This window comes from Falco punctatus, assembly GCF_963210335.1.
Source record: "Falco punctatus genome assembly, chromosome: 4".
Lineage (NCBI taxonomy): Eukaryota > Metazoa > Chordata > Aves > Falconiformes > Falconidae > Falco > Falco punctatus.
In genome coordinates, this window is record NC_137583.1 from 66729263 (window position 1) to 66756863 (window position 27601).

Below are 27601 nucleotides of genomic sequence, written 5' to 3' on the forward strand. Positions count from 1 at the left end.
TGGGTTGGAAGGGACCTTTAAAGCTCATCTAGTCCAGCCCCCCTGCAATGAGCAGGGACAGCTTCAAGTAGATGAGGATGCTCAAAGCCCCGTCCAACCTGACCCTGAATGTTTCCAGGAATGGAGCATCTACCACCTCTCTGGGCAACTGGTTCCAGTGTTTCACCACCCTCACTGTAAAAAATTTCTTCCTTATATCTAGTCTGAATCTGTCCCCTTTTAATTTAAAATCTTTAACCCTTGCCCTATCACTACAGGCCCTGCTAAACCCTTCATCTCCTAGGGTTTGTAGTAGTGCAAATAAAATATTCCCTGTGGCTTCTCAAGCAACAAAGTGCAGCATACAACACTTGAATGTGACTTTTGCTGACTCCGTCTTGCAGAAGGACTGGATGAAGCATTGTGCTCTCTGCTTATTTAGAGCTGCAGATCAGCCCATTCTGGGCACAGACCCAGCTGTAACTGAAAACAGTGTTTCCCAAAAAGAAATGCAAAGAAAAGCAGAATGAGAAGCAACAAACAACAAAAAGTAAAACGGGAGCAGGAGCAAAGTCTGAAAGCAAAATGAACTTCAAGCCTGAGGGAGAGTCAGACAGGCATTCACCTCCGCCAGCCTAGCTCCGGCAGCAGGGAAAGGGGGGGCAAAAAAAGGGTTAGCATCCATATCCCAATCTTGCTGAGCACAGGGGATAAGCATTGATTGCTGGCACCACCATGAGAATATTGGCTCACGCAGGTGTGCAGGGTGGTGCTGAGGAGCCTCTCCCTGCTCTGGAGCAGCTCACAACCAACATGGCCCAAGGGATGGTGCTTCCTGCCACAGCTTTCTTGGCTTCTGCTGCACCTCCACAGCCAAATATGCAATGGCCTTTGCCTCTTCTGGTGCAGACAGGATTGCATTTCTGTATCTGAAAAACAATTGATGTGACAGGGCTCACTATGACTCTCTAGCAAAGGAACCACATTATACAATAAATTGGGGTAGTTCAAAAAAATAGGCATGACTTAAACATTTCAGACCTACATATATATAAATAATATAAATATAATAATAGTAATATAAACATGTTTAAATTTGGACTATTCTTTGCTCCTGCATTCACAAGTTAATATCTTCCTATAATCCTTAGTAATACGTGCTGCCCACTATGGGAAAAAAAGCTTTCCTAACCTACCTTACCCATTTAGCTGTCATAGTCTTCCAGTCCCCTGAAACTGCAAATGTTCTTAATCCTGAAATTGCTCCATCACTGGTTTTAATTGGGTCTCGTCTCTTACTGTCTTGTGCTTGAATCACAGTTGGATAATTGGTCTCAGTACCAAGCATGAAAAACAGAATCTGAGGGAAAGCAAATTAATGCATCCACTACTGCAGGTACAGTCTGCTAATGAAATTATGGACTGGAAGCTCATGTCCTTGTAGCTAACTTTAGTCAGCAAGATAAAGGTTCATTAAAGAACAGGGCATAAATTCAGCTTTTTGTTCAGCTGGGTATGTATCTGAACAAATTACTTCCAAAACTAATTCCTTTGACTGCAAGTGAAAGGTAACTGAAAAAGCATTCAGAAAACAAGATACATTTTAATTGTCAAATTAGAAAGACAATATTTAGCATTTTAAGCTTAGTGGGGCAGATATTGCTCTTACAGAAATCTATAAAATGATGAAATTAATATGTGAAGTTGAATCCACTCAGAAACTAGATGTTTTCATACAAGTTCAAATATCCAATTTAAAAAAAAAGAAAAAAGTTTACAATACTGATGATAATATAATTTCTCAGCTATTTTAACAAGTATGCTTTGCTTGGATAAAGACTATCTTTGTTATATGCACCTGACAGTGCAACATGCAAAAGAAATACTGACCTGACTGCAGGGGTCACTTTCATTTAAGGGAAAACTGAGCAGGTCTCTTCAGTGGGTGACTATGAAGCACACAGAAAAACTCAGGTTCCCTTCTTTCCTTCTTTCAAGCCCTTACAACATGCACATGCTGCCTTAGGAAACAACACATTCACTAGGTCTCAGCAGATAACTACCAACTGAGAAGGGAACAACTGTAGTACCACCAGAAAGGGAAGGATTAACTTAGGGGCATGGAAGGACCCACAGTGGGGTGGTTCAGGCTGCAGCAGGTGTGGAGAAGTCAAAAACCTCTTGGAGGCAAAAGAGAGGATTTCTCAGTCACAGGATCAAAAACCACTCCGGCTGCTGTCACCGAAGCTATCTTCCCGTACTGCTTGCAGCAATGTTATTTTTACTGGAACTTCAAATGTGAGTGCTAGTGCCTATCTATCTGAGAAGGAGCCTTTTGAAAACACTGGTTGTAATTTTTTTTTTTAATATTTTAAAGCAAATTGAATATATTATCTAAAATCTTAACGGTCTGGCCCTGACTGATGTAATAGAAGTGAACAAGCATTCTTAGGTAAAATTAATGCTGTGTAGGACATGAGCACATAGTTCAGGGGTCAGACAAAAACTTGGTGCCCAAGAAAGTGTTCGGTCTCCACAGAAGTCTGAGATTACACTGTATACACAAATTGACCAGGATCATGGTTTTTCACAGCAATAGAGCAAATTGGTGCACCAGGTTACCACTTTCTGCAGACACCAACAACCGCACTGACAAATCCTTAGGATAATCATGGTGCAGTTTCTGGAGAGTGTGTTAGAAATCACACTTCCTAAACTGTCCTTCTGTTTTATTAAGTTTCTGCGATAAACTAATTTTTATCATCAAAGAATTCAAATTGAAAAAAGAAACAATTTGTTTAATGTGTTTGTGTAATTAAGGCTACAGATAAAACGGGATCAAATCACCTAAACATGCACTTCCATGTTCAACAGTATTTTCTAAGCATAAAGATGGCATCATCTTAGGACCAATACAAGTTTTATAAATATGTATTTCATAGGGCTTGAAAGTTTGTGTTCTAATTGCGTGTCTCCGTGTAATAAAGCTATCTCTTAAAGTATGCCTATATACAGATAACGTAAACCGGCCACATCAAAAATTAGGACAGAGATAATATAGCGTAACTAAATCTGAAGTTTGGTATCTCTTGTGAGTTCAAGGCTTGTTTTATTCTTTAGAGTATTTACTTTGTGGTCCATTGATGTCATCAGTAGAGCAGGCATAACTTTCAGTTTCAAAAACTGCCCAGTTTAAAGCTTAAAACATTTGGATCACGGGAATAGCTATTGTTTTTAGCATAGGAGATTGCCATAGAGTTGGAACAAGTGGCATGGTTTAGTATTTTGTTGGCAATATGGTCAAAATTGAGAATTTCAGAAGAAAAAATTCCCAAGTTTTGTTTGATTTAACATTTTGTTTGTGCCTAGAGATAACCAGTACCATTTGTATCTTGGAAAGCAGAGCATAAACTAAGGCTCAGGAAGGGTATTAAAGTGCATCCATCAAGGAATCATATATTCCATTTTTCATTTCCATAAACAGCCTCCTTATTTGTAGAAGCTGGCAGCAGGGGACTAATGCACCAGCAAATGTTTCTGCAAGTTTGTGCGAGTAAACAGTAGCGTAGCCTTGATGGCCACAATAACCACTGCCCCACTGGGTCAAGCTGGCAAGCAAAAGAGTGCAGAGTCCTTTATGCAGAAGGCTTGTCACCATTTGTGGGGTCAGGAAGGAGGGGTAGGAGGAGAAGATTGCCCCAGGATGAGAAGATGGATGTGGGTAAACACTGAACAAAGCTTGAGAAAGAGAACTAACAGCCTCTATTGCAGTTTCCTTGGCACTGATGGTCTTCTTGCTGGAGCACAGCCTTTGGCAAGCTGCTGGGATAAGCACTTTGTCAGACTGCTCGTCTTGGTGCTTTGGAGCAATGCCTGGCTGTGGCTGGAGACAGCAATTAGGTGCCATCAGGCAAAACCACTTTCAGACATTTTTATATCTAGTATAGCAAACTGTTTGTCCTTGTTTCTCTCCTGGTGTATGGTTCATAGATCTGTCCTCCCAAGCTGCTCACCAGTCATTGGCTCTTTTTTCCTGCTGTTCCTCTAGATTTGCCCACTGGTTCAGGTTGCCTACTGTACTTCTGCTTTACTTTGTTGTTTCTCTTGACATAGGCAAAATTGGTATAGTTAGGGTGTCTGATTTAAAGATTTCTGAAGGCTCAAAATCATTGCAACAGGATACAGAGGCTTGCCTTGAGGACATTTGTCTACTTGCAGCACAGGCCAGAGCTTAACAAAGACATCTTTTAGCTGTTTGGTAGCATAAAAGTGCACAGTTGGTCTCAAGCCAGGTTTTGACAGACATGGAGCATCACTATCATTAAAGCAATCACCACAACTGCAATTAATTTGGACTTCTGTAAGCAGACACATGAAGTTTGGTAAGTGATACTATCTCAGCCCTGAAAAATAACAAAACTGTGCTTCAATGTTCAGCATTGAAGATTAGGTTGTCAACAGAGCCAACACAGGATGTAGCAGCTCCCTTTCAATGGGAATCTGCATTTTCATTTCCCACCTCAGATTTAGTGGTACTAATGTGATCCTGCACCTTTGCATCAAGCAGATATAGGGAAATAAATTGTTTTACGCAAGTAAAGGCAGCAAAAAGATGGGTTAGATGGTACACTGAATCCAGCTATGTAATTATTTCCTTGTGGATAGCCTCAAAAAAACCTTCCCACAGAGTATGTCAAATGATGACAAACATGATTTCTCAGGAACATAACGCCTTCTTTCATTCTTTGTAAATCAGAATGACAAATGAATTACATGGCATTTGCCATGGAGAAGAAGTTGTGGTCACAGCAGATTCACAGAAAGAGGCAAGCAACATTGCTATGCAGTAAGGAAAATAACATGCCCCAAAACTCTAATGCTGAAGTACCAGAAAACAAAATAATCTAATTGGGATTAGGACCCACTTTGCATATGACACTCTGTGCTGAATTTGTAACAAGAACAGGAGAAATCTTGCTAACACTTGGACACCTTACACTGCTACCAACGATGATCCAAGTATAGACCATCCTGAAAGAACTTGTATGCCTGCGCCAAATGTTGCACAGTCATGTCTCAGCAGTGAGAATAATTTGGTTGGAGGTGCTGAATGTCTTCAGATCCTGCCTTTCTTAACAAGACTTCCACACTTAACCTGGAAGTTTCAGGGAGACATGCCATAATCCATCTTTCTATAATACATCCAGCTCTGCCAGATCAGCTGAACAACCAACCTTCAATTATGAGATTATTGCTATAAAAGTGCCTTTTAAATTGTGTTTGCTACTGAACGGAAACCTGTCAAGGCTTTGTGCCTTATTAAGTACAAACTGTTTCAATATAAAATATGACACAATATATGGCGTCTTTCTCTACTGCTGCAGAGTTTTGTGGATACTGGGAAAACTTACCTTTCAGTTATGTTTGCTCTGATAGACATTATGAAGAAAGTATTTGACTCGGATTAGATGCAGAATATAACCCAGCTGGTAACTTTCCATCTTGTCAGGAACATTAAGCCCACTCCCTGAGATAAATTGCTTGTTCCATTCTATATGTCTGCTGGGGCTAAACACCCTGTTACAGTAAGATGGAAAAAGACAGAGTCATCAGCAACCAGAAACCGGGCCCAAAATAATTCGGCAGAGATTAGGCTTTGAGTTGGCACAGTCAGTGCCTGGGAGTGAATTATATCCATGCTACTAGACTTGGTAGCCTTTCTCATCTGGCCCTTATATATATTCCTGCAGTGACTTAGTATCTAGCTCCATTTATTTATTTTTTTCCTCAAATATCTTCAAAATACCAATACCATAACTATTAGAAGATTTCTAGTGATGATGTGTTTGGCACCCAGAAGACTCATCTCTTTAATTTAGCTTGGCTTTTATGCCTCTCCTTGCTAGTAATTTTGGATTAATTTTGCTGTTCTTTGTTCTTCCCACTCCATTCCCTGGTACAAATTTCTATCAATCCGCTGTGAACATGGCTGTTTTCAGGCTTGAGAAGACTTCAGTTAAAGTACAGGAAAGGGAATTCTACTAAGAAAACTACAAAGATTATGAGAAAAATTATTCAGAAAGGAACTCTTGACTTTCTGCCAAAAGACCAACTTTACACTGGTCAGCAACGGAGCTCCACCGTTTGATAGCGGCTCTCGCTGCATGGGAAGAAAAGGACTTGTCATTATTAGGATGTGTAGCAGGCCTTCATGGGTTATCATTCCCTGTGTAGGCACATGGGATATCAGGACACTTCAGAGGAACTATTGCAGCACTGAGCTCTGTAACTTAGTATTTGTTCAGAAAGCATAGCTGTCTTACTAGTAATAGCCAGCCCTAAACTAGTCTGTTTTCAGCACTGATGAAGTATCTTGGGTACCTTTTTTTATTTTCTGCTTGAAGGCTTTTATTCAGGATATGGCAAATGAGATCACTGTGACCTCAGCTCAGCTCCATCCGCCGATAGAGACATTATTTTTGGCCATAATGTCACTATTGCTTTAAATAATTTAGACTGAAAACTTTCAGGATTAATTTCACAAAGAGATGCCTGCAATGGAAATCATAATGCTTCCTGTAGCACCCTGCTCTGGGATAGTGTCTATAAGGAAGATGAAAACCCGAGCTCAGCATTCCCTCTCTGCTGCATGTAAGGAAAGGCTGTGTGTGGCTTCTTGAGAAACTCAGCTGCTGCCTGCAATGCAGTATGGGCTTCTGAGCTAAGGCCAGCGTAGCTGGCTAGCACCCCACCAGAAATCAGGCTCCGGCGCGTGGCTCTCAGTGGGTAGGCTTGTCCGGCCACAGCGGCCGTTCTGCTGCTGTGATGTGAGATACAAAGCAGCTCCAAGTTACTGAGAGTATGTGTTCAGGGGAGCAAAAAGCAGAGAAAGGAGGCAGGACAGCATAGAGATGCAAAGCTTCTGGGAACCAGTCCATGGATCTTCACATCTGCCTCTTGATTCAGTTAACTTGCAATTAACACCTTGCATTTAAAGAACCATATACTTCTACTGGTTCAGTCCTTAGGCTGAACTCAAACAGTCAAAGACATCATGACAGGCTGGAAACAAACAAAAAACCCCACAGATTGTGCCCTTTGGCTCTGAGTCAGTGAAGTGTACACTTGGCAGTTTTTCAAAGATCTGAGGCATGCTTCTTAGCAAGAAGATACCTGAAAGGGAAAATTCCCACATAACTGCCTGACTCCAAGAATCATGGGCTGGAGAAAAAAAATCCCGGTGTTGCAAATCTTGCTGTAAACTGGGGACAGCCGGTAAAATTCAGACTGCAGGAGTCCAGGATCCTTGAGCCTGGATTGTTTTGCTTATTCATGCTATGGACAATGAGCACTACAGCCAATGTCTAGCCCATCTCCATCCATTCAAAATACAACATGACTGCTGTTACAAGTCAGTAATGGTGGGGTTCTCTGTCAGTTCATAGATAGGTCTTTTGCAAGACGGCTGGTTTTGGCTTGTGGACAACAGCCAGAACTCACTGAAAGCACTGTACAGTTTCTCATTGAAGTGTCTTGGGAGGTTGCCCATCCCGTTCTCAGTACACGTTGCCCTTACCACCAAATGCACGACCACATTGACAGTGTAACTAAGTTTCAACAGAAAAAGAGTGGAAGGCTATGGACACCAAACTCACATCCCACCCTTGGAAATTATTTCTGCCTAGTGAAGCTGGAAATAAGTTGTGCATTGATGAAGAGGGCTGCGCAGGTGCTCCCCATATAATAGATTTCAGTGGAAGAAACCTCAGTCTATAAAAGTCACTCATGCTCTAAGCAGATTTTTCAATGAAGAATGTCACTGAAATTGATGGAGAGGAAAAACCAGCCTTGGTTAAGGCAAGGGATAGATGTTTATTGGAAGTAGTCTCAGATCCACTGAAATTACTTGCAAGTTTTCTTTGATTTCAGTAGGATGAGATCTTGGCCACTTTTGATGGAGAGGAGATGAACTCCATAGGATGGCAAGTCATTTAACTTTTTGTATAGTTTAGTGCAGGCACTTGAAGAAGGGCATCCTTCCTAACACGCATGTAGTGAATTGTAGTCACTGTTCTACTGTTCCCAGCCTCTTTATAGTCTACAGATTAGGCAGAAATCTCAGCTGCTATCTGATCTCATGTGTTGTCTTTGATGCCCAAGTTGTATTACATGACTGAAGAATTCAAACTCGTTAACAAATATAAATGAATACAGATACAACTAAACATAAAACAATTGGGGTAAATGTCAGTCTACAAACATCTTAATGTTAAATTTCAAAAACCCCAAGTGGCTGTCCACAGTAACATGTCTGGAAAGCTCAGCTTTTGCTCTCACCAGTGACAGCTTACAGAGCTGGATCCTCACTTACAGAGTGACCAGGCCTGGTCACTATTCCTAAGCAGATTTCCTCACCTACCCCATGCCTTTCTGAAGGCTGCAGGCCTCCATATGTATATCAGCAACTATCGTCTTAGCCTCCACTGCAAAACCAAGGCCAAAGAAAGAAGAAAGAAGGAAGGAAAGAAAACACTTCATTTCTGATAGATCAAATAATCTAATCAAATACAGTGAGGAAAGTCCCTGCAGAAATATATTTATAACACACAGGATGTTAAAACAAACAAGTCAGTGATAAAGGGAGAATGACTCAAGCAAGTTAAGTGTCCAAACAATGCATCAGGCTTGGCGCTGGCAAGAACACTACAGAACCAGACGTAGACTGTGAATCAGCAGCTCTGGAATGCCAGCACAGAAAGAATGGCAATAATGATCCAAGGGGACACAGAGGCATGCAGAAACTGTTCCAAGCCCATTTTAGCAAAGCACATGTTTCTAGTATATATATATTCCTGTGATGGTAAAGTAATGTCTCAAACAGTTACTAGCTTAGTTTCTCAAAGCATTAATTGAGGTCAAAAAGAGTTCCTGAGATTTTGAACAAATTAAATCTTCTGCTAGCGAGGCACTAAGGCAAAACTTAAATTAAAAAAACATGCTTTAGAAAAACCTGTTTGCTGGAGGGTGAAGGCAAAATGCTGAATTACTGCTGCTTAATTTCCAAAATCCAAATTCCATAGGCTGAATTCTGCTCTGGCTGGCACTAAAATGGGCTGAGGAACAAGCAGAGGGGAGCGATTCCATGCTCCTGGCAATCTGGTGCCAAGTGCAGGATTCCTTTCAGCGGGTGGGGATAAGAGACATGCCGTGGGGAAGAGCAGCATTTGTCCCCAGCTAACTTTGGCCATTTGCTAAACAGTCTTAGGATAGATGCAGGTCCAGTGGGAGGGTTTGGCATGTATCCCTACCCTCACCCTGCTGATTGCACTCTCTCTTTGGCAATGGGGGATGCAGGATTATTGCAGTACCCAGACTTCATTACTGAAGATATTTTGGACTCTGTGAAAAGACAGTTATACAGGTCAGTGAGAGTCCTTACATCCTCTTCTTTTTGGCAGTGTCACTCATTTCTTCACTCCTATGAGAGGTGAGGGATACAAAACCACGGTTTGGCTTCCTCGGTCCATCTCAACACATAGACCCTGTGCACTCCTAGAGAAAAATTAGACTGGGTTCACTAGGGAAAGCAAATTAATTTTGTGTTTCTGGGAAGAGAAAAAGCACATGATACTTCTAGAAGAATCATCTCTCTTTTCATGAATTAAGCCACACTTCAGGAAATTTTGTGTGGGTTAGAATATACCTACTTCAAATGTGACTTACTGATTTTATGATTAATTTTCCTTGTCATTTTTTATATTGAACAGGAAAAAAGTCATTTATTTATAAAATTCTAACAATAAACCTTCCTCCAACTTTCAGCCCATAAAAAACTTTAAAGTAATATCTCTTGGTTACGCCTATCAGCTGACTGACTGAAAGTATACCCTGCTCTGCTCAGCATACAAAGAGACCATTGTCAATATTCAGAAAACACCTCAACACTTTGAACAGAAATCACATGAGAGGACCTTCACAGTGGCCAGATTGGTCAGTTGGCAAGAGGAGGACTGATAGCAATGAGAAGCCTACTCTGTATGTGTTTATAATTACCGCACAGGCTGCTCAGGATGTTTTCACTTCTTTTTTCTTGTGTCTCTGCTGTCAGCAAAGTCAAACGTTTACGGCTTCAATAACCTACCCAAAGATGCATTTTTCTTGAAATCCATTTCAGCATTATGAGGGAGGAATAATTCTTTCACTAAGAGAGCAGTAATTGTTGATTTAGATTAGATTTTAGGAAGAAATTGTTCACTGTGAGGATGGTGAGGCACTGGCACAGGTTGCCCAGAGAAGCTGTGGATGCCCCATCCCTGGCAGTGCTCAAGGCCAGGCTGGATGGGGCTTTGAGCAACCTGGGCTGGTGGGAGGTGTCCCTGCCCATGGCCGGGGGGTTGGAACTCAATGATTTTTAAGGTCCCTTCCAACCCAAACTGTACTATGATTCTATTATTCTTTCAATTAAAAATCAGTTCCAGCTTTGACTAGTTCCCCAGATTACGCTGGTCTAGTTTAGAATAGCAGTGCTGAGAGCAGTATAGTAACTCTTTTTTGCCTATGATAATGAAATCTCTGGATGTAATTTGAATGAAGACAGGACAGGAAAAAAAATGAAATATAATTTCTAGTGTCCCATTCTGCTTCTCAGCCAAAAAATCCCATCCAAGATGGTAATGTACTTTACCATGGGTTGTGGTCAGGAGGAGAACATTGTTTTCAGAGGACAGTTGCAAAGCACTGTTTCTCAGACTGGCGCTGTACTGCGCTCTGAGGCATATAGTTAAATTACATCCTTTTCAGTCCCACGATGACCAAACTGTGACTTAAGGGAAATTTAATAATAGTCTCTGTGGGCCTTCTGCACTCATTGCAATTATAGCTGCAATTGTGCAACTGCAGGGAGCAGCCGCAGCAGTTTTCTGTCACTGCTAATGTATCTGTGGTGGGTTGACCTTGCCTGGATGCCATGTGCCCGCCAAACTGCTCTATCACTCCCCTCGTCAACATGACAGGGGAGGAGAAAATAAGATGGAAAAAAAACCCCTTGTGGGTCAAGATAAAGGCAGTTTAATGAAGCAATAGCAGAAGTCATGTGTGTGGAAGTGAAGGAAAACAAAAGCTGTTGTTCTCTACTTCCCATCAGCAGGTGATGTTTGGCCAGTTCCTGGGAAGCAGGGCTTTGGTACATGTAGCGGTTGCTCCGGAAGACAAATGCCATAAATAACAAATGCCCCCCCTTCCTCCTCCTTTCCTTTAGCTTTTCTATCTGAGCTGACATCATATGGTACAGAATATCCCTTTGGTCACTTTGGGTCAGCTGTCCTGGCTATGTCCCCTCCCAAGACCTTGCCCATGCCCAGCCTACTGGGGAAAAGGCTGAAGAGACAGCCTTGATGCTGCATGAGCACTGCTCATCAGTAGTCAAAACCGTGGGATTGTTATCACCACCTTTCTAGCTGCCAATACAATTACAGCGCTGAGGGCTGCTGTGGGGCTCAGCCAGACTCAACACAGTATCTCAGTCCTAACTTGGAAAGACCATTGGTATGATAAGAAAGTTATGTCACTCTTCTTCCATCAGTTGCTGCTGTCCAGACTGCTTACATGATCACTTACATCAGAATAAAGAACTGCCATGTGTATTTCACATGCAGCTGACCTGCTATGCCCTCTAAATACAGACAGACAGTGTGTGATCTTTTGATTCATCACTTATTTAGGTAACACAGATATTTTGCTCTCCAAAGTAAAAGGCAGAAAAGGCAAAGTAAAACAAAATGTAAAAAAACCCCAACCAACTCTATGCCTAACAGCTTGTATTAGCAGATCAAATGAAGCGGAACTGTTTGCAACTGTTTCTGAAAAAATTATGGGTTTGGATATCATCTCACTGAGCAAAAAATCACTGAGAAAGGGAAAAATTAAGAAAGACTTCATTTGTAAAAGTATGAGACTTCAATAAATGGATTAAAATAAGATGATCTGTGTCTGAATTGGGGTATGGCTCTGTGTTTGCTTCTTTGCCAGTTGTGCCATTGGGACTTTGTCTTTGCACTTGTAACCCAGGCAGAGAAATGGCATGCAAGGGAAAAAAGTGCTGGAAAGGCTCATTAATGTCTATGTAAATAGCAATTCTTGCCTTGTAAGGGCACTCGGAATGTTTTTTTTTTTTTATAAAGATTCAGTGAATACCCAAGCAGCCTGAACACTGAAGGACTCTATATTGCTTTACAGACTTTATACAGACATACAAGGTAAGATTAAAATGCATCTGCAAAACAGATCACACTGATCTGCAGCTAGAATTAACTTATGAATTAACATTTCGATATTGAAAGGTTTTTGAGATGCATCCCAAGCTAACTGCTAGCTATAAAATGCCAATACTTGGAGTCTGTTGGTAGAAAATACAGTGGATGCAGAGCAAACATAACAATTAGGAGTCTGGTTGAGTCTACATATTCTTTCTGCAATTTTACCTGTTACTTTACCAACCTGAATTGCAAGATCATAGGTGACCATGATAATTTCACATTGAGAAGCAAAAATGCATGCCCTAAGAAAAAAAAAAAAAGTTTGTACTTTTCAAAATGAATGAAAAAGTTTTCTGCACAGACTCACAGTAGTTTATGCAGAATTGCTCATGGCAGATTGTCAGACAGGCAATCAGCATATTGTGAAAACAATATGATACAGTCAGTTGTAGAGACCTAGTATTTGTGATTTATAATTATATAGCTTGCTAGGGCAAATGTTGCAGATTTTGTTAATTATATATTTGTTCCTCTGACAAAATAATAAAGCATTCTCTTGAAAAGGATATTTTATTTTGGCAACCTCAGAAATATCAAAACATTTATGATAGACATCCATTGCATTCATTTGTACAGTTGAAAGGCAAATCATCCGTCATCTGATTGATATCTCTGTGACAGCCCTGAAGCTCCATTAACAGTATTTGAAAATATAAGCAAGTGTAATGCAGTCAAAGAATTTGAATTTTGGCAGTGTGTCATCATATACATGTAATGTCAAGAGATGATACTTATTCTTCAGTCATCAATTTGACTCACCAAAAAACACAATAAAATGGAAAGGAAACTCATTCAATCAAAGTAATCCTTTCGTATTTTGATTTCAGTACATAAAACTTCCATAGTCTTATTCACTAACTTTCTCCAGTTCTTTAGGAAATCATAAGCATTGCTGCTGGGTTAAAACTGGACAAAAAGATTCATAAAGATTGTTTGCATGAGGACTATTGCATATAGATGAATCAGTCCGTGAGCACTTGCTTCAGGAATCTGGTATTAGAATACTAAGCCATTTCCTATCTTCACATCCTACGTCTTGAATGATGTGGAATTCATTATTTTCACTTACAACTCAATTGCAAGAGTGAAAACATTCTCTTACATGGAAAACTGAACTTGAAAAGATTGCAGAAAATTTCAAAATATTGATACTTATTTAAATATTTAAATTTAATTTTGATTGCACTTGCTGGGAGTTTTATGATTTGATTCTAAATTACTGAAATACATTAAATGATAATAAGGGCCATTTAATAAGCTTTCATAAGCTGGAGTTTATGAAAACAAACTGTGTATTTAGAGACAAAAAGAAAATAGAAAAAAAGAAAAAAGTCCCCTAACATAACATACGGTAGCTTATTTTTCATGTGATTGTCTTTATTGTCACTTCCAAAAAAGATGATCACTCTGATACCCACATAAAACTACATAAGTCAAAAGGAAAATTGTATGCTGTGCTTTGCCAGTGGAATATCTGATTTCGATCATTGCAAAGTGTCAATTAGATACATATAATACACGAGTAGATCAAATGTTTTAACCCTGTGTGCGTAGATAACTTCACTACACAATTCTGTCCTTAGGTTTGTTTTCATTCAATTTGACATTCACTCATTGATAATGATGTTTTGATCCCACCCAGTGGGAAAAGCGCATAATAGTCCATTACTGGCAGGCTGTTTAGTCAATCTGTGAAGGACTCTATTTTGAAGCAGATTGTTTCTTACTTATCTTTCAAATATATCACAGGCCTTTGCCAATTTTGTCTTTTTGACATAAAACATTTAAAAAGCCAGTTTGTTTGTTTCTTTTTCTATAAAGAAAGTGCAATAATAGGGTGGAAAGAACAATTGAGAAGTCCTGGCACAGGGGGAGGCGGGAAGGGGACATACGTAAGTACGTGTGTGCCAGAAGTACAGTTATCGCAGAATTACAAAATAGCTGAGCCTGGAAGCAAGGTCTGGAGATCATCTAGTCCTATCCCCCTGCTAATGTCCTACGGCTTTCACTATGTACACAAACACCATTTGGTAGCTTCTACTTGCTCATAACTCATGTCAGAGTCTAATCAGCCCTTTCAGAAGGCTAATGACAGAGCTCTTATGGAGCACAAAGCTCTTTCAGCACAAAGTTTGAATCAATAACTTTTAATGGATTCTATTTGATCCTTGCAAAATACAGACAGAGAACCAATCTGATTCTGCGTCATTTGAACATTTTCCTTCAAATGAGTCCCAAATACATCCTCTGCTTTGGAAAAACTGTTCTAAATATTGTACTAAATAGTGCAACACATCTGAGACTATCATGTAATTAAAAAGGATGTTCTGAAACTGATGCATTCATGCTACAGGCAGTTTTCTGGAAATCTCCTTAAGGTGGATTCAAATTTACATTTAAGAGCTCCATGAGTAAATTTGAGCATCTGAATAAAATTCTCCTACTTAGGGGTCCACCTCTGTATTTATCCTACCTAAGCTTGAAGCATCTAGGATTTGGCTATCCAAAGCTAAGTTAGTTTACTTGGGCTTTTTCAGAGTCGACAGAAGATACCTGGGCCTCTCCAAAAGATGATTTATCTGACCTATCTTACCATGACGTAAATCACCTTCTAGGGTATTTAAATCTCTCTATAGACTACAAGAAGAGACCAGGAAATCCACTAAACCGGATGCTAGACTAGGTTCTAGATGTTTATGATAGGTTAGGTGAAATCTGCTCTAGGTTTTCACTGTTCTGGTTGTTTAACATTCTAAGAAACCTCCTGCCTCAGGCAAGATCAAAAAAAGATTGTAACATCTCTCTGGCAGACCAAACTTCAGCTTTCCCCAGTCAAAATGCCAAAGAGACTCTCCTGGACACCTGCCAGACTACAGATCATGAATACCAAGGTTCCTATATATCATGGTATATGAAGTTTCCTTAGACAATCTGTTTTGTCTTGATATTTCTCAAAAAAAAGTTATTAGCAGAAAAGCAGTGTTCCCACACACAAAAGATGACTATTATGGCTGCTTTTTATTTGTGGGAGGAAAGTAATCTGGAAAAATTAATGATCAATTAACCAGCTGACAGCCACTTTAAAGTCTTGTTATATGACATTGTTTATTTTAATGTTGAACCTTGAGGAGAGATCAAAGCCATAAATACCAGTAATCTCATGGGAGGCCTGTCTGAAGCAAACCAAACCTTTGCCCCTTTTTCAGTGTTCTCATTAAGTTACATAAATACCCTTGCTAGCAATGCAGTAAATTCTGCTGACGACCATATATGGAAAGCAACAGAATTAAGCTTATTACCTAATACCTAATTAGCATGTCTAACAGGAATAAAAACCAAACCAAAATTAATTTTGCCACTTGTGTGTGCAGATAAAATCCTACAGACAAATACATGGATTTTCTTAGTAAAAATCTGTCATGTTCATATAATTTTTTCTCAGAACAGAAACGCTATTTAAAGTAAAAAATTTCTATGCATCAGAACACACTGGTCTGAAGACTCTGCTATACTTTCATTAACATGTATGAGATTTTCTGAAAGGGTTTCCTCTACAATCTTGTATATCTCATAAAGCCTTCAGTGACATTAATAAGAATTTATACAAAATTGGATTTTCTAGTTAGCTCTAAACTGATGCAACCAGCATACTAGCACTTGCCTTTTTTTAATCTGTCCATAGTCAGGCTGTTGAGCTGTGCAGTACAAGAAAGGCAGGGAATGCCTGCCTCCCAGGGAGAGAGCTGTGCCACTTCCCACACCTACATGCAAATAGCAGAAAACAAAAATGTACTTCGTACTCATAGCAAAAGCCAGCTCTTGTTACACATTCAACATCCACAAAATGCTCAGTTGGGATTTCTCAATAAATCTTTTATTTGGCCAAGGAAGAAGGGCCCTAAGCAGTTCAACCTTTCAAGCTTACAAGCACTGCTTCTCATTATCTGGATTCAGATCTTAGCAGTCTAAAACATAGCCACAGAGGATTGAAAAAGACTACTTGGGTTACTGAATGATGTCCCAGGCAATCCAAAAACCACTGCAACAGATATTCAGTCTTAAAAGAGCTATACAGCTACTCCATGAATAACCCCATACCTCAAAGTCACACCATTCCTGATTGCCTGTAGGCCCGAGACACAGAGAAAAAGGACAGAAAGCTGTACCTCTGGCATACCCTAAGAAGAAAGCAGGAGTGATTATTTCCTGATAGCCTCACAGTAGTAGAAACTGGAAGTAAATTGACCAAAAGATCCTAAGATGTTTCAAGAACTTCTAACACCAGATGCAACAGCAGCGTATCTTGCCAAGCACTAAAGCCCACCACCCCCCTACCCAACTCGGATAGTTAAGCAACACAAGTCCTGTAATAGGAGGCTAAAACCTTGCAAACATGCAGAATGTCCTCTCTAACATGCATTTGGGTACCAGCCCTACTAATAAATTGGATAAAAAAGAACAGTTATCTCAAGCTTTAATTCTAACTTCAGAGACATTCTTATCTTGTTTTGTGATCCCCCATCTATAAACTTATGAACCCCCATCTTAAAACACTTTGAGTTTCTTATAATAATGTACCATTGTTGTCTATCTTTTCCTAGGGAAATCTAGCCATGGGGATCACAACAGGAATCTAATGCATTTTTTTCTATTAAAACAACATGAACTTGTGTGTTAACCCTTAAGTTTTTCTTCTGAATGTTACACATCTGGTCCTGTAGACCAGGCTGTACCTTCCAGAAATGAAAGTAGGACTGATGTATATGTAATCAGTGTAATCTATACTCCTTAGACAGAAAGGACAGCTGCTCCAGATAGTCAATTCATGCATAAAAGACTGATACAATTAACCTTGCAAATCTTCAATTAAATGCAACACACATATGCACAATTTTTTTCAAAGCATACTAGGTCTGGTACTCAACTATGCCACTGTGAACCACGAGATGCTAATGATGTTAGAGCAGGAAGATTTCCAGAAATTGCGAAGGGATCAAAGGCGTATTCTTTCCACTCCATTTTTAAATTAATTTGGGGAATTATATCTGCTCTGGATACTCGATCACCAGTACTTAATTCTATTAACAGTGAGAAATACATGTATGATTTGAATATCACACATAAAATACTGATAGTATATTTACAAAGTAAATAAATGCAAATTATTTACTTTTGAATAATGACAAATGCACATAACTATAGAAATGGAAATTTTCTGCACTAAAATTACTTCAGCATATTGCTAATGCTATTAGCCATATGTCTGAAAACAGGGGGAATTAAGCTGTTGAAAACAAAACCCAGCAATATTATTGACTTGGAAGTAAAAAAAGATTATGTTGATAAGGCTTACAATTAAAAGATAAACAAAGATGGAATTTTATAACAGAAACATAGAAGGGTCTGTTCCAGGGAAAACACTTGGAAAAGGACCCTGATATCCATACAGGGATTTGTTACAAGGCTGTTAACTCTGACCAGCGTTAAGAACAATGTGAACTGGGCCTAAAGCATACAAGGACTGACATTAACTCAATTACTTTCAAATACATCTTCACTTTAGAAAATATTCTGAAGAGATTTAAAGTCTATGTATAAGCTATTTTACAAGTTATTTTAAAAGTATTTCACTAATTATGATAAGTGAAAGTATTTCCCATCAAAGTGGTATCTAAGTTTTTTCCAAACATTTTGAATTTGCCTGTATCTAGATACTTCTTCATCCCCCTGGGGGCTAATACCAACACAAGATATCAATACTGGAAGAAACAAACCATGATACACCTTATGCAAATGAAACTCTCACTGTAAGAATTTAATTTCTGAACAGGCTACAAAACCAGCGCTCATCTGTGCTACACTGCATATTTTGAGTATGCATATTATATATATAATATCTCAAGTAAGCAAACAGTAGCTAGCTTGGATACCTCTAGTGATCTCAGTGTGACAGCACGAGGTCCAAGCAGGCTATCCTGCTGAGCCATGACTGGGTAGAGGTCCACTGGATGAGATAAGAAGAACTTATCTCATCCACATCCACGCAAGGCTCCAAATCTACAGTGGCTTTAATAACCTTTTACAGGCTGATCTGCCAAGTTGCAACAGTCAATGAACCATGTGTTTCAGCTTCCCAACCCTCTTCTATCCTAACCCTCACCTAGTCTTCAAGGTAAACCCTTAATCCCACATTACTGAACCATATTCAGAGGAATGGAGAGATCTATCACCCGAGAGTGCTGCCTGTTAAATGCTCTGACAGCACAAAGGGCATATAGAAAATTCTAATTTTGCTCATGTTATGGTATTTAAGTTCCAGCTACCGCAAGGAGCACTGTTTCCCATTTTAAAGGACATAAACCTCATTGAAAACTTTATCATGTTTCCTTCCCTTTTAGTTGGTGGCAAGTCCAATGCTTTTGGGGGATTCAAAAAATGGAAACTATACTAACTGAGGAATCCATTTCCTTACTTTTCCATCTAAGTACAAACCCTGTCTTCACAGCTGTAACCAAGGAAGGAAGCATTCCTTGTGCCAGGAATGATGATACTATTGTTTCTGGAAGAGGTACATATGGACAAATCAGAACACAATTATTTAAGAGGCGTAGGAATCACACAAAGGCAATTTCAGTTCCACTATTCCATTTTTTCTCTTTTTCTGGCAATGCTTTATAATGTTCTCCAAACAATTAGGAAAACAACAAGGTTGTCAATGTCTAGTGAAGAAGAAGAACTTAGAAGTGCCACAGTCAAAAAGTTTAATAGCTTTGAAGATGAATCCATGTATTCTTAATATCAGAAATAAAAAGGGTTTCATAAATTGTTCTCACTGATCTTTTTCCTTTGCCCGTATTACCCATCATTTTGGTAGGCATCATGACAGAAGTGATTCTTCCAGATTATTTGATAGCTGGAGTGATGCAGTAGAAAGCATTGTGGCAATGCTGGGAGAAAGAGAAAAGCTGTATCCTGTCATCACTACCAGACAAAAGAGGACAGGAGAGACATGAGCAGAGGCAAAGACAGATAAACAAACAGTGGCAAAGTCATACAAATCATGGAACACAAAAAGAATGATCTTTTATGCTGTGAAGATACTTAAGGAAAAGAGAATTAAATATAATTAAAGCAAGGGGCAAGAAAGGTTATATTAGTAGCTACACTTTTTTTTGAAGCACTTGAGATGACTGTTGGACATTGGGAAAACAACAAATACATCAGGAAAATCCATTACAGGGCTGGATAGACGGGTAGGGCTATACAAAAGCTGAAAACTGACCACCTACATGAATGAAATACGGATGTGATCAAGTCTACTTGGGATGACAAATACTCTTTAGATGTTGCCAGAAAGTGATTAGTACCTGTTTCATCCCTTACTTGATTTTCTTTTCTTTACTCAGCCACTCCTTAGGTGCTAAATCAGCACTTTAGCACCAAAGCTTCTGAATAACCATCAAGAACTGCTGCTTTCCCACATAGTAACTCCATGTCGTAAGATCTGGCAAACATCCAGATTAAAAAAAAATTAGAAAACCTTTTATCAAACATCATGAAAAGCTGAAGAAACCTCTCTTACTATATCCTGTGGACAATCAAGCAATCCTGTAAAGGAGCTTGTTGAAAATAGGGCTCTGAGGAGACAGAAAAAACGGTATGAATTGCACTATGACAAATACATGTGCATGCATGCACACACACCCCCACACACCACTCCCTTCACTCAGGGCAGCTCTCCAGTAAATGAAGACTCTTAACTTTTCTGCATGCAAGGCACACCTCCGTTTATGGGAAGATTAGAAGTCAGGGTGGTGAGTCTATGTGAAGTCAGCAGGAACTTAATATAAAAGGTTGATTTTGAAGCACAGTTGTCCCAGCCTGTCACCTCCCATGCTTACCATTGCCAGAGACGTTTCTTCATCATACAACCTGAAAAAATGCAGACTGAACTCTGAAAGCCATCTCTGTTCTGCATATCTCATGTGTTGTCACTGACAATAAATATCAGAATTGACATAAAATAATTTATAAAAGAACTAGGAAAAGGTTTGGATTCCTCTCCTCTGGCATTACTTCTGCAGAGCTTGTAGAGATTCCTAAAACATACTTTTGCCAATAGATTTCAGACGTGATCTTGAGTATAAGCATGTTTCAAATCTGCTGAGTAAAAAGTTGTGTATGGTCATCTTTCTGAACAGAATGACACTTAAAAAATAAAGAGGGATTTTTTACAATCACTTTGTGTGTGAGTGCGTGTAGCAAGTGTGAAAAACACCATTTCCTTCAACCGTCACAGACCCCAATGTTTTTTGATGCATGAACTGGGCAAAAAGATCTAGCCTGGTATAATTTTTTTGAACAATATCAGTGGGAGGCAAACCCTATACATCTTAAACTGATTATGTCTTTGATTTCCATTGGCTGACAGAAGTGTGACAAGCTTGGCCAGTTAGCCACAAGAATTAATAAACAAGAAGTAAGGCAAGATGCTAGCTCTGCTCAAGCAAGATTTTTAGGTCCTTCCTTAAGAAATCAACGAGACCTTCTCAAATTCTAATATCATTTGAGCTTTAGATTTTGAAGAAACATATGAAAAGGTGGGGTTTGAACTGCTGCTTTCAGGGGTTTTATTATTCCTTTGATACCTGTAAATTCAAATTCAGAAAAACACATGAATTTAGACTTTTGGGTTTTTTGCAAGTGCCTGATGAACTACTCCTAATCACAATGGAGGCAATAGTGTCAGAGAAGACTCCATAAGATCCATCAAAAGTTTTTTTGAATCACTGAAAATAAGACCTTGAGACCTTGCTGAATCACCTGCACAATCTCAAGACAGAAGCTCTCGCTCTCGCTCTCTCAAAGAAAAAAAAAAAAAAAAGACCAAGGAATTTGTTCTTCCACACTCAAGATGCGACAGTGCATACAATTTCTGACACCCTTATAATCAGCTGTACGAGACCACCACTGGAGACACTGTGATGTACACAAGCTATATGACAATGATGTATTTTAAAAGATAATACATATCATACAGATATATGATCATAATACATAACTTGATGTTTCCTTATCATTCAACGTACTTTCCACTCTCCCCTTTCTCTGAGTCTGGGGCCTCAAGGAAGACAAATTAGCTATGACCTAACCTCAACTATATTAGAGTGGTGGGTTTTGCCACATAAAAGCACTCAGATTAATAAAGTAAGGTGATCTATACATCATACCAATGAGGAGCTCTGAGTGGCACTTTAAAAGATGCAAAATCTTTGGATCTACTGGTGATTGTAAAGTTCACAGTGTAACTTGTTGTCCCCTAAATTGTTTTGCCATTTACAAGTGAAGAAATAACTACGGCTATATTTTCAAATGTAAATCTTTTATCCACACTTTTGCTACTTCCAGGCAAGGTTACTGGTATATGCTCTCTCAGAAAAGCAATCCTGCAGTGAAGAAGAGATAACAATATTGAAACCAAACACACACCCACACACCCACACACACAGACACCTAAAATGGGGACAAAGGAAAATGTTGCATTCTGAATACACTGGAGTTATGCAGTTAAGGCTGACTTCCATTCTGCACTTCAGGTAAGGATGTAGTCTCTTCTTCCTACAAAACACTAGTTTTACCACCAGCTATGTGGCAGAATGATCATCTCAGTGGGATTTCTTGTCATTTCTGGATGCAACCTGAGATGCAAAGTAATTATGTTCATAGCCATCAGGGGTTGGAAGCCAGGCTATTGTGAGACCACCACTCCTATCAATACCCTATCTTTATGCTTGGATCAGCCAAGAACAATTTTGTGTCCTTTTTAAACATCTGGACACTAATTTTTGTGAAGTTGTCAAGTGCATAATTTGTCTTTTAAAAAGCCTGGAAATGTCTCTGTATTACACCATACTGGCACCAATTTTCTTCTGCAGCACCTAAGCCAACCTACTCTTTTCTGGAGTAACTCAGTTACCACACAGACGCTCTTATGACTACACTGTAGGTCCATTTCCCCTGCCCCGTTCACTAACAAAGCATGTGGTAGGTAAAGGGTGGTGACCCTCTGTGTGTGCGAAGCTTCCCCTGCACTGCTGAAGGGTTCCACACCTGTTTGCTGACAGTAGAAAGTGAGGGATCTTAGATCCCATTCTTGATGCTAAAGGAGCTCCTGCAGCAATCAGGCTTTTCTGCCTGGTTCTTTTATGTCCCCAGACTTGGCTCTTTTGAGTTGTGTCTTATATTGCAACTACTTTTCTTCACTCCGTGAATAAAACATCTTTCTTCTTCTTGAATTCAAGAATGTCAGGCTCCTTGTCTTCAGCTCCAGCTCCGAGATCAGATAGAGTGCAAAAGGAAAGCTTGCTAAACCCCTGTTGCCCAGACATGGAGCAAGTTCATTTGTTCAGTGATCCATATATATACATTAGTCACAGGCAGTAGCTGTAATGGGATGGAGTTTTTACTGCTAGTAAAAGCTTCAGCAGCACTCTAAAGAATATGTTCATATGATGTTTTTTTTCCCCTCAAGGTCAGTCTCAAGTGGTTTTAGATAATCCAAAGTAGAGCCCTGACATGGGTTTCCCCACCAAATTTTGATCCTTAGGTTCTCAACTGTAACTCCTACATGAAACGTTTATTGGAGTTTTCCTTTAGCAACAATAGCAAACAATGCATGCCTAATCTCTCTCTTCAAAATAACTAAACTATTTTTGCCCTAACTATAAAAAAAATGTTTCAGGCAAGCACCCAGCAAGCTAAGATACAATCCAGTGGTGAGTTTAGTCAGAGTTATAGACAATGAAAAGTCACTGAGAATAGGGATTTATGATGGGATGTCTCAGACAACAGATGCCACATGTTTTTGATGGTTAAAAATATAAACAAGGTCCAAACGTGTGTTCCTTTTTCAAAGAGAATTCAGAGTCAATGTTTTAGGTAGTAAGCTGACAAAATGTTTGCAAGAATTTGCACAAATTAGCTGAAAAAACATCTAAAAGGCGGTATTATTCCCAAAGCTTGCTTTTGCTTTTAATTAGTCTCACAGAAATAATTAAATATGACCTTAGTGATTGGGAACAAATTAGAGGTTTTTCTGGGTTTTCTGCATTTCCAGTTAAAAAAGTAAAAATGAAACTGATTTTTAGAATTACTCATATTTTTGTCAAGAAGTTAATGTGTATCAGCAGATGCATCCTCAAGGTGTGTTTCATCCTTTCTTCTGCTTCACATAAAATCCTAAACTTGATTAGGCCAGGAGACACATTCCACATCATATTGTTTGCTGGAGTGAAAAGAAGCTTTAGAATTTTTTAACTGAATGACAGCTTCAGATAACCTAGTTGGACTCCAATAGTATCTTAGACCACTAAACTCCATCCACCAACCTGCTAATCTCAATGTTATTGAGCTTCTCAAGCTGAGTTGACCAGTTGTTGATTGGTCTTGATTGACAAGATTGACAGTCTTGTTGGTAAAGAAACTTTAAAATATATTTGAATAAGCTGTCTGAACCATAACATTTTGTTGCTTTTAATTGTGCTTTTCCAGTGTCAGGTAACGATGCCGGACTTCATAAATCATCTTAATAGCCTTTATTTACAGAGTGTGTTACAAGCAACAAAGAATTTTGTTTGAGGCACACCATTTCTGGTAGATTAATCACTCTTTTGTCCCACAAATGGACTTGCAAATTAGGAATAAATTTGACGTGGAATACACCTGAAATCCTCAGAAGTTGTGTGCTGTATTTTCCCAGCGCACTGCAAATTAAAATGAGAAGAGCACTTGTGTTTGCATTAGGAATGCTGAATGTCAACAAGTATTATCAATGGGTGAATCTCAGAATTTAATTCTTTAAAGGGCAGAAGGAAGCGGCTTTAATTTGCTTCTCCACAAGCACCTGGTTTAAAGATTTATTCAAATAAGTAATGTTCTTTTAAGAACAAATCAAGATCACTTTTACTCTGCTGGACAATTCTGATGGTTAATTACATCATTATCCGGATATAGCTTCACTGTAAGGCTCAGGTTTGCTAATTCCCTTTGCTTAACATGCTTTTATTGCTGGGAAAAACTGGAGATCTAAAGGAGCTGTAAATCATAAAAGATTTTCTAGAGGTTTATTGCACAGACCATAAACTGGAAGAAACATGGTTAGTGAACTAACAAAGACAAATTTGTTAGATAAATTACTTTTAATAAAACACATTGGTCTTTACTGAGAAACTTTACCAAACTGTCAGATAAAGAAAACATATTTGATTTATATGGTCATCCTAGTCTTAAACACCAAACAGGAAGATTAACTTTTTATGACAACTGATAAATCATTTTTTCTCATTACAACAGTAATTTTTAAACAGTCTTTTATCCTAAAAGTATGCTATGTACATTAAATAATAATATAGATGACAGTAAATATATTTCCAGTTGAAAAAGAAGGAGTATTCCATAACTGTGACAAAATGGGAAACTTACCAGCATGTTTGGTTTCTGCCCTGTTTCCAAGAAAGTGATACCACACCTTTAAACACAAGTCCTCAGGACTGCCATTTTGACATATGCTAGTGCCAACAGAGGTAACATACTGCCCTCTTTGAGCACGCTGCATCGTTGTGCCAGACTTTAAGTAGGTTATGTGAAAGAACGGTTGCTATTTTGAATAGCACATCAGAGAAACTTCGCGACAGAATCCCTGAGACAGATATGAGAGCACGCATGTTCAGTTCAGCAGAACTCATTTAGTAAGGGATCCCACAGCCAGTATGAGATACCATCAGTCAGTTCTCCTACGAGTTTGCACAGAACCAACAGCTTTGAAGCAGGCAGTTTCTTCTACATAGTTCACACATGCTGACATTTTTTGTTTCAACACAGTTAAAATGAGTAATTACCTATGCATGTGTCTATATTGTCTTTGTGAAGTGTCTGCTGCTTGAAACACTGAAAAGGTACACAAGCCCCAGCACCTATTTTCTTGAGAATCATGTCATTATGAGGTTTCTTCCTTTACTGAGATGTTCTTACATTAGGTACTACATGTCAGCAAACATAGCTAATAATACATCCCCTTTGCTTATGGCTAATGAGAACTAGAAGTTTCTTAAATAAATTACTCAAAGGATGTCTCAGCAGCTGAAACATACTTCTGGGAGTAATAACCATGAAGTTGTTCATTTTGCAGCTAACATTTCTTTTTCCTCATGTATGAAAACAAATTAATTTGAAAAGTAGTAAATATTTTACATACCTTTCATAAAAGTAGTAACTTCCTGTCACAGTGAATCTGTGAGGATCCAAATCCAGCAGCTATGTAAGAATATTCCTAGTCATTAGCTTGTGAATAATCCCAGAAATAGACTTGGATGTGTTAATATATCTTGCTGACTCCAATGCAAATTAATATTTTCTAAAACAGAAATCAAGAAAAATAAGTTTTCTGACACTTAAAGGCTAATAACAATTATGTTTAAAACACTTTATTGAAAACACAGACAAAAAGAACTGGAGACACATGTCTATGTATCTCATACGCTAGATCTTGCAGAGCAGCACTGCACCTTCTGAAGACCGACTATGTATCTTGGCTTTACCAGACAACTATTTCCACACGTACTGGTAAGTGGGGAGGTGTAATTGTTGCTGCTCTGGATAAGACAGCACAATCCTGCAGAATTTTTAATCACAGCGGAAAAATAAGCTTGTTACAACATGAACACAACTTAGAAGACTTAGCTTACCTCATAAGGTAAACTAGGTGGAAAAATATTTTTTGTATTACTGTATGAAAAGAAGCTGTAGATGAAGCTAGATTATTAGGTAATTCTTCTGCCATGTGGAGTAGTTTTGAAGCAGTGTTCACCTTGCTTCACCTAAGTGAAGACCTAAGTGAAACCGCAACACTGAAATCCCTAAATAGAAGGGTCTTGAAAACGGAGGATGCCTGATTTCAGATGGTCCCTGTTAAAATTCACAGTCTTTTTCCCTTTGTAAATGATGGGAATTTAAGGGAAGGACATTGCTATTCTGAGCCATTCTGGCCTACTAAAATTTACTAATTTAAGAGAAAGGCTCCCCCCCCCCCTTTTTTTTTTAGGAACTTCAAGGCTATTTGAAAAAATTCCAGTACAAATTGTGATTTCTGTCAGGAAGCAGAATTAATTTAGCCAAGTTGCAAGTCCATACCTCCTTGTTCCAATTTGAAAGTTCATACCTGAACGTTAAGAGGTACAGTTGTAAACTTGTGAGACTCTTGAGGATCTCTGATCAGAATGGTTTACCTCATTGTTTTTGTCTAGATACCGTCGCTAAATTTTGATTTACTAGAATTAGAGCCCCCTGTAATAAATAAACTTGCAATAAACTAAGCTACAACAACAACAAAAAAAAAATAGTGGGCACTCTTTTTAAATTGGGATGAAAAGGTGGTGAAAGACTCCGTCACTGGAGGTGACAGCAAACGCTGCAGCGCACCCTGATCCCGGCTCGCCCCAAGAATACCATCTGCTTCTCAGCTCAGTAAGAGACGGAGGCAACACGGTTCACGGGCACTTCAGAAAATATTGACAGTTCCCTGACATCTGCAAACACCTCACAGAAGTGGGGATTTTCTTCTTTTAGCTCTCTGAGCCAGGAAAAGAAACGCAAACCCAAACCCGAAACTAAAATCGGAGTTTTCTATCGCAACGGCCTGCTTTAAGCCAGTACTTCGCGCCCGGCCTCTCAGTTTTGAGCCGCGCTCACAACACTCGGCTGTGGACCAGAACTGCCTAGCCCGGGCGCGGCCCCCTCAGCGCCGCCGCGGGGACCGGCGGCGGGACCGCTGCGCCGGCCTCAGGCGGTGGGCCCCCGCCCGGCAGGGGCAAAGCGCTGCTCGCCCGCTCCCCGCCGCGGCGGCTGGGTGAGGTCTCGTCCCTCCTCGCAGCACCGCGGCCCGGGCTTGCTCCGGCCGTGCGGCCGTAAACCCGCTCCGCCCCATGCCAAGGGGGTGCGGAGGCCCGCACCAGGTGCGGCTGGCAGAAGGCGGGAGGCGGCGCCCCGCAGCCCCCCGCCGCACCTCCCTCCCGCCCCTGAGGGGAGCCCCGCCCCCCCGCGAGCCCCGCCCCACCCCCTCGGCCCCACGGCAGCCCCAGGGGCCCGAGCCCGCCGGCGGCAGCGGCCCGTCCGCCCCAGCAACCGCCTCGCGCCTGCGCAGTGAGGCCCCGTGGAGCCGGGCACGGCCGCCCGCGCACCGGCGCGCCGGCGCAGCGCGCCCCAGCCGAGGGGGCGGGGCGGGGCTGGGCGCTGCGGATGGTGACGTCACTCTC

At 39.9% G+C, this 27601-nt stretch overlaps 1 long non-coding RNA gene across 1 annotated transcript in view; it reads right to left on the reverse strand.

Moving 5' to 3' along the window:
• Positions 1 to 27485, reverse strand: part of LOC308062609 — a 273089-nt gene extending 245604 nt beyond the window's left edge. The window contains exon 1 of the long non-coding RNA XR_013927638.1: positions 16 to 27485. This is a non-coding gene — a long non-coding RNA (uncharacterized lncRNA). The remainder of the gene's footprint in view (positions 1 to 15) is intronic.
• Between the last annotated feature and the right edge of the window lie 116 nt (positions 27486 to 27601).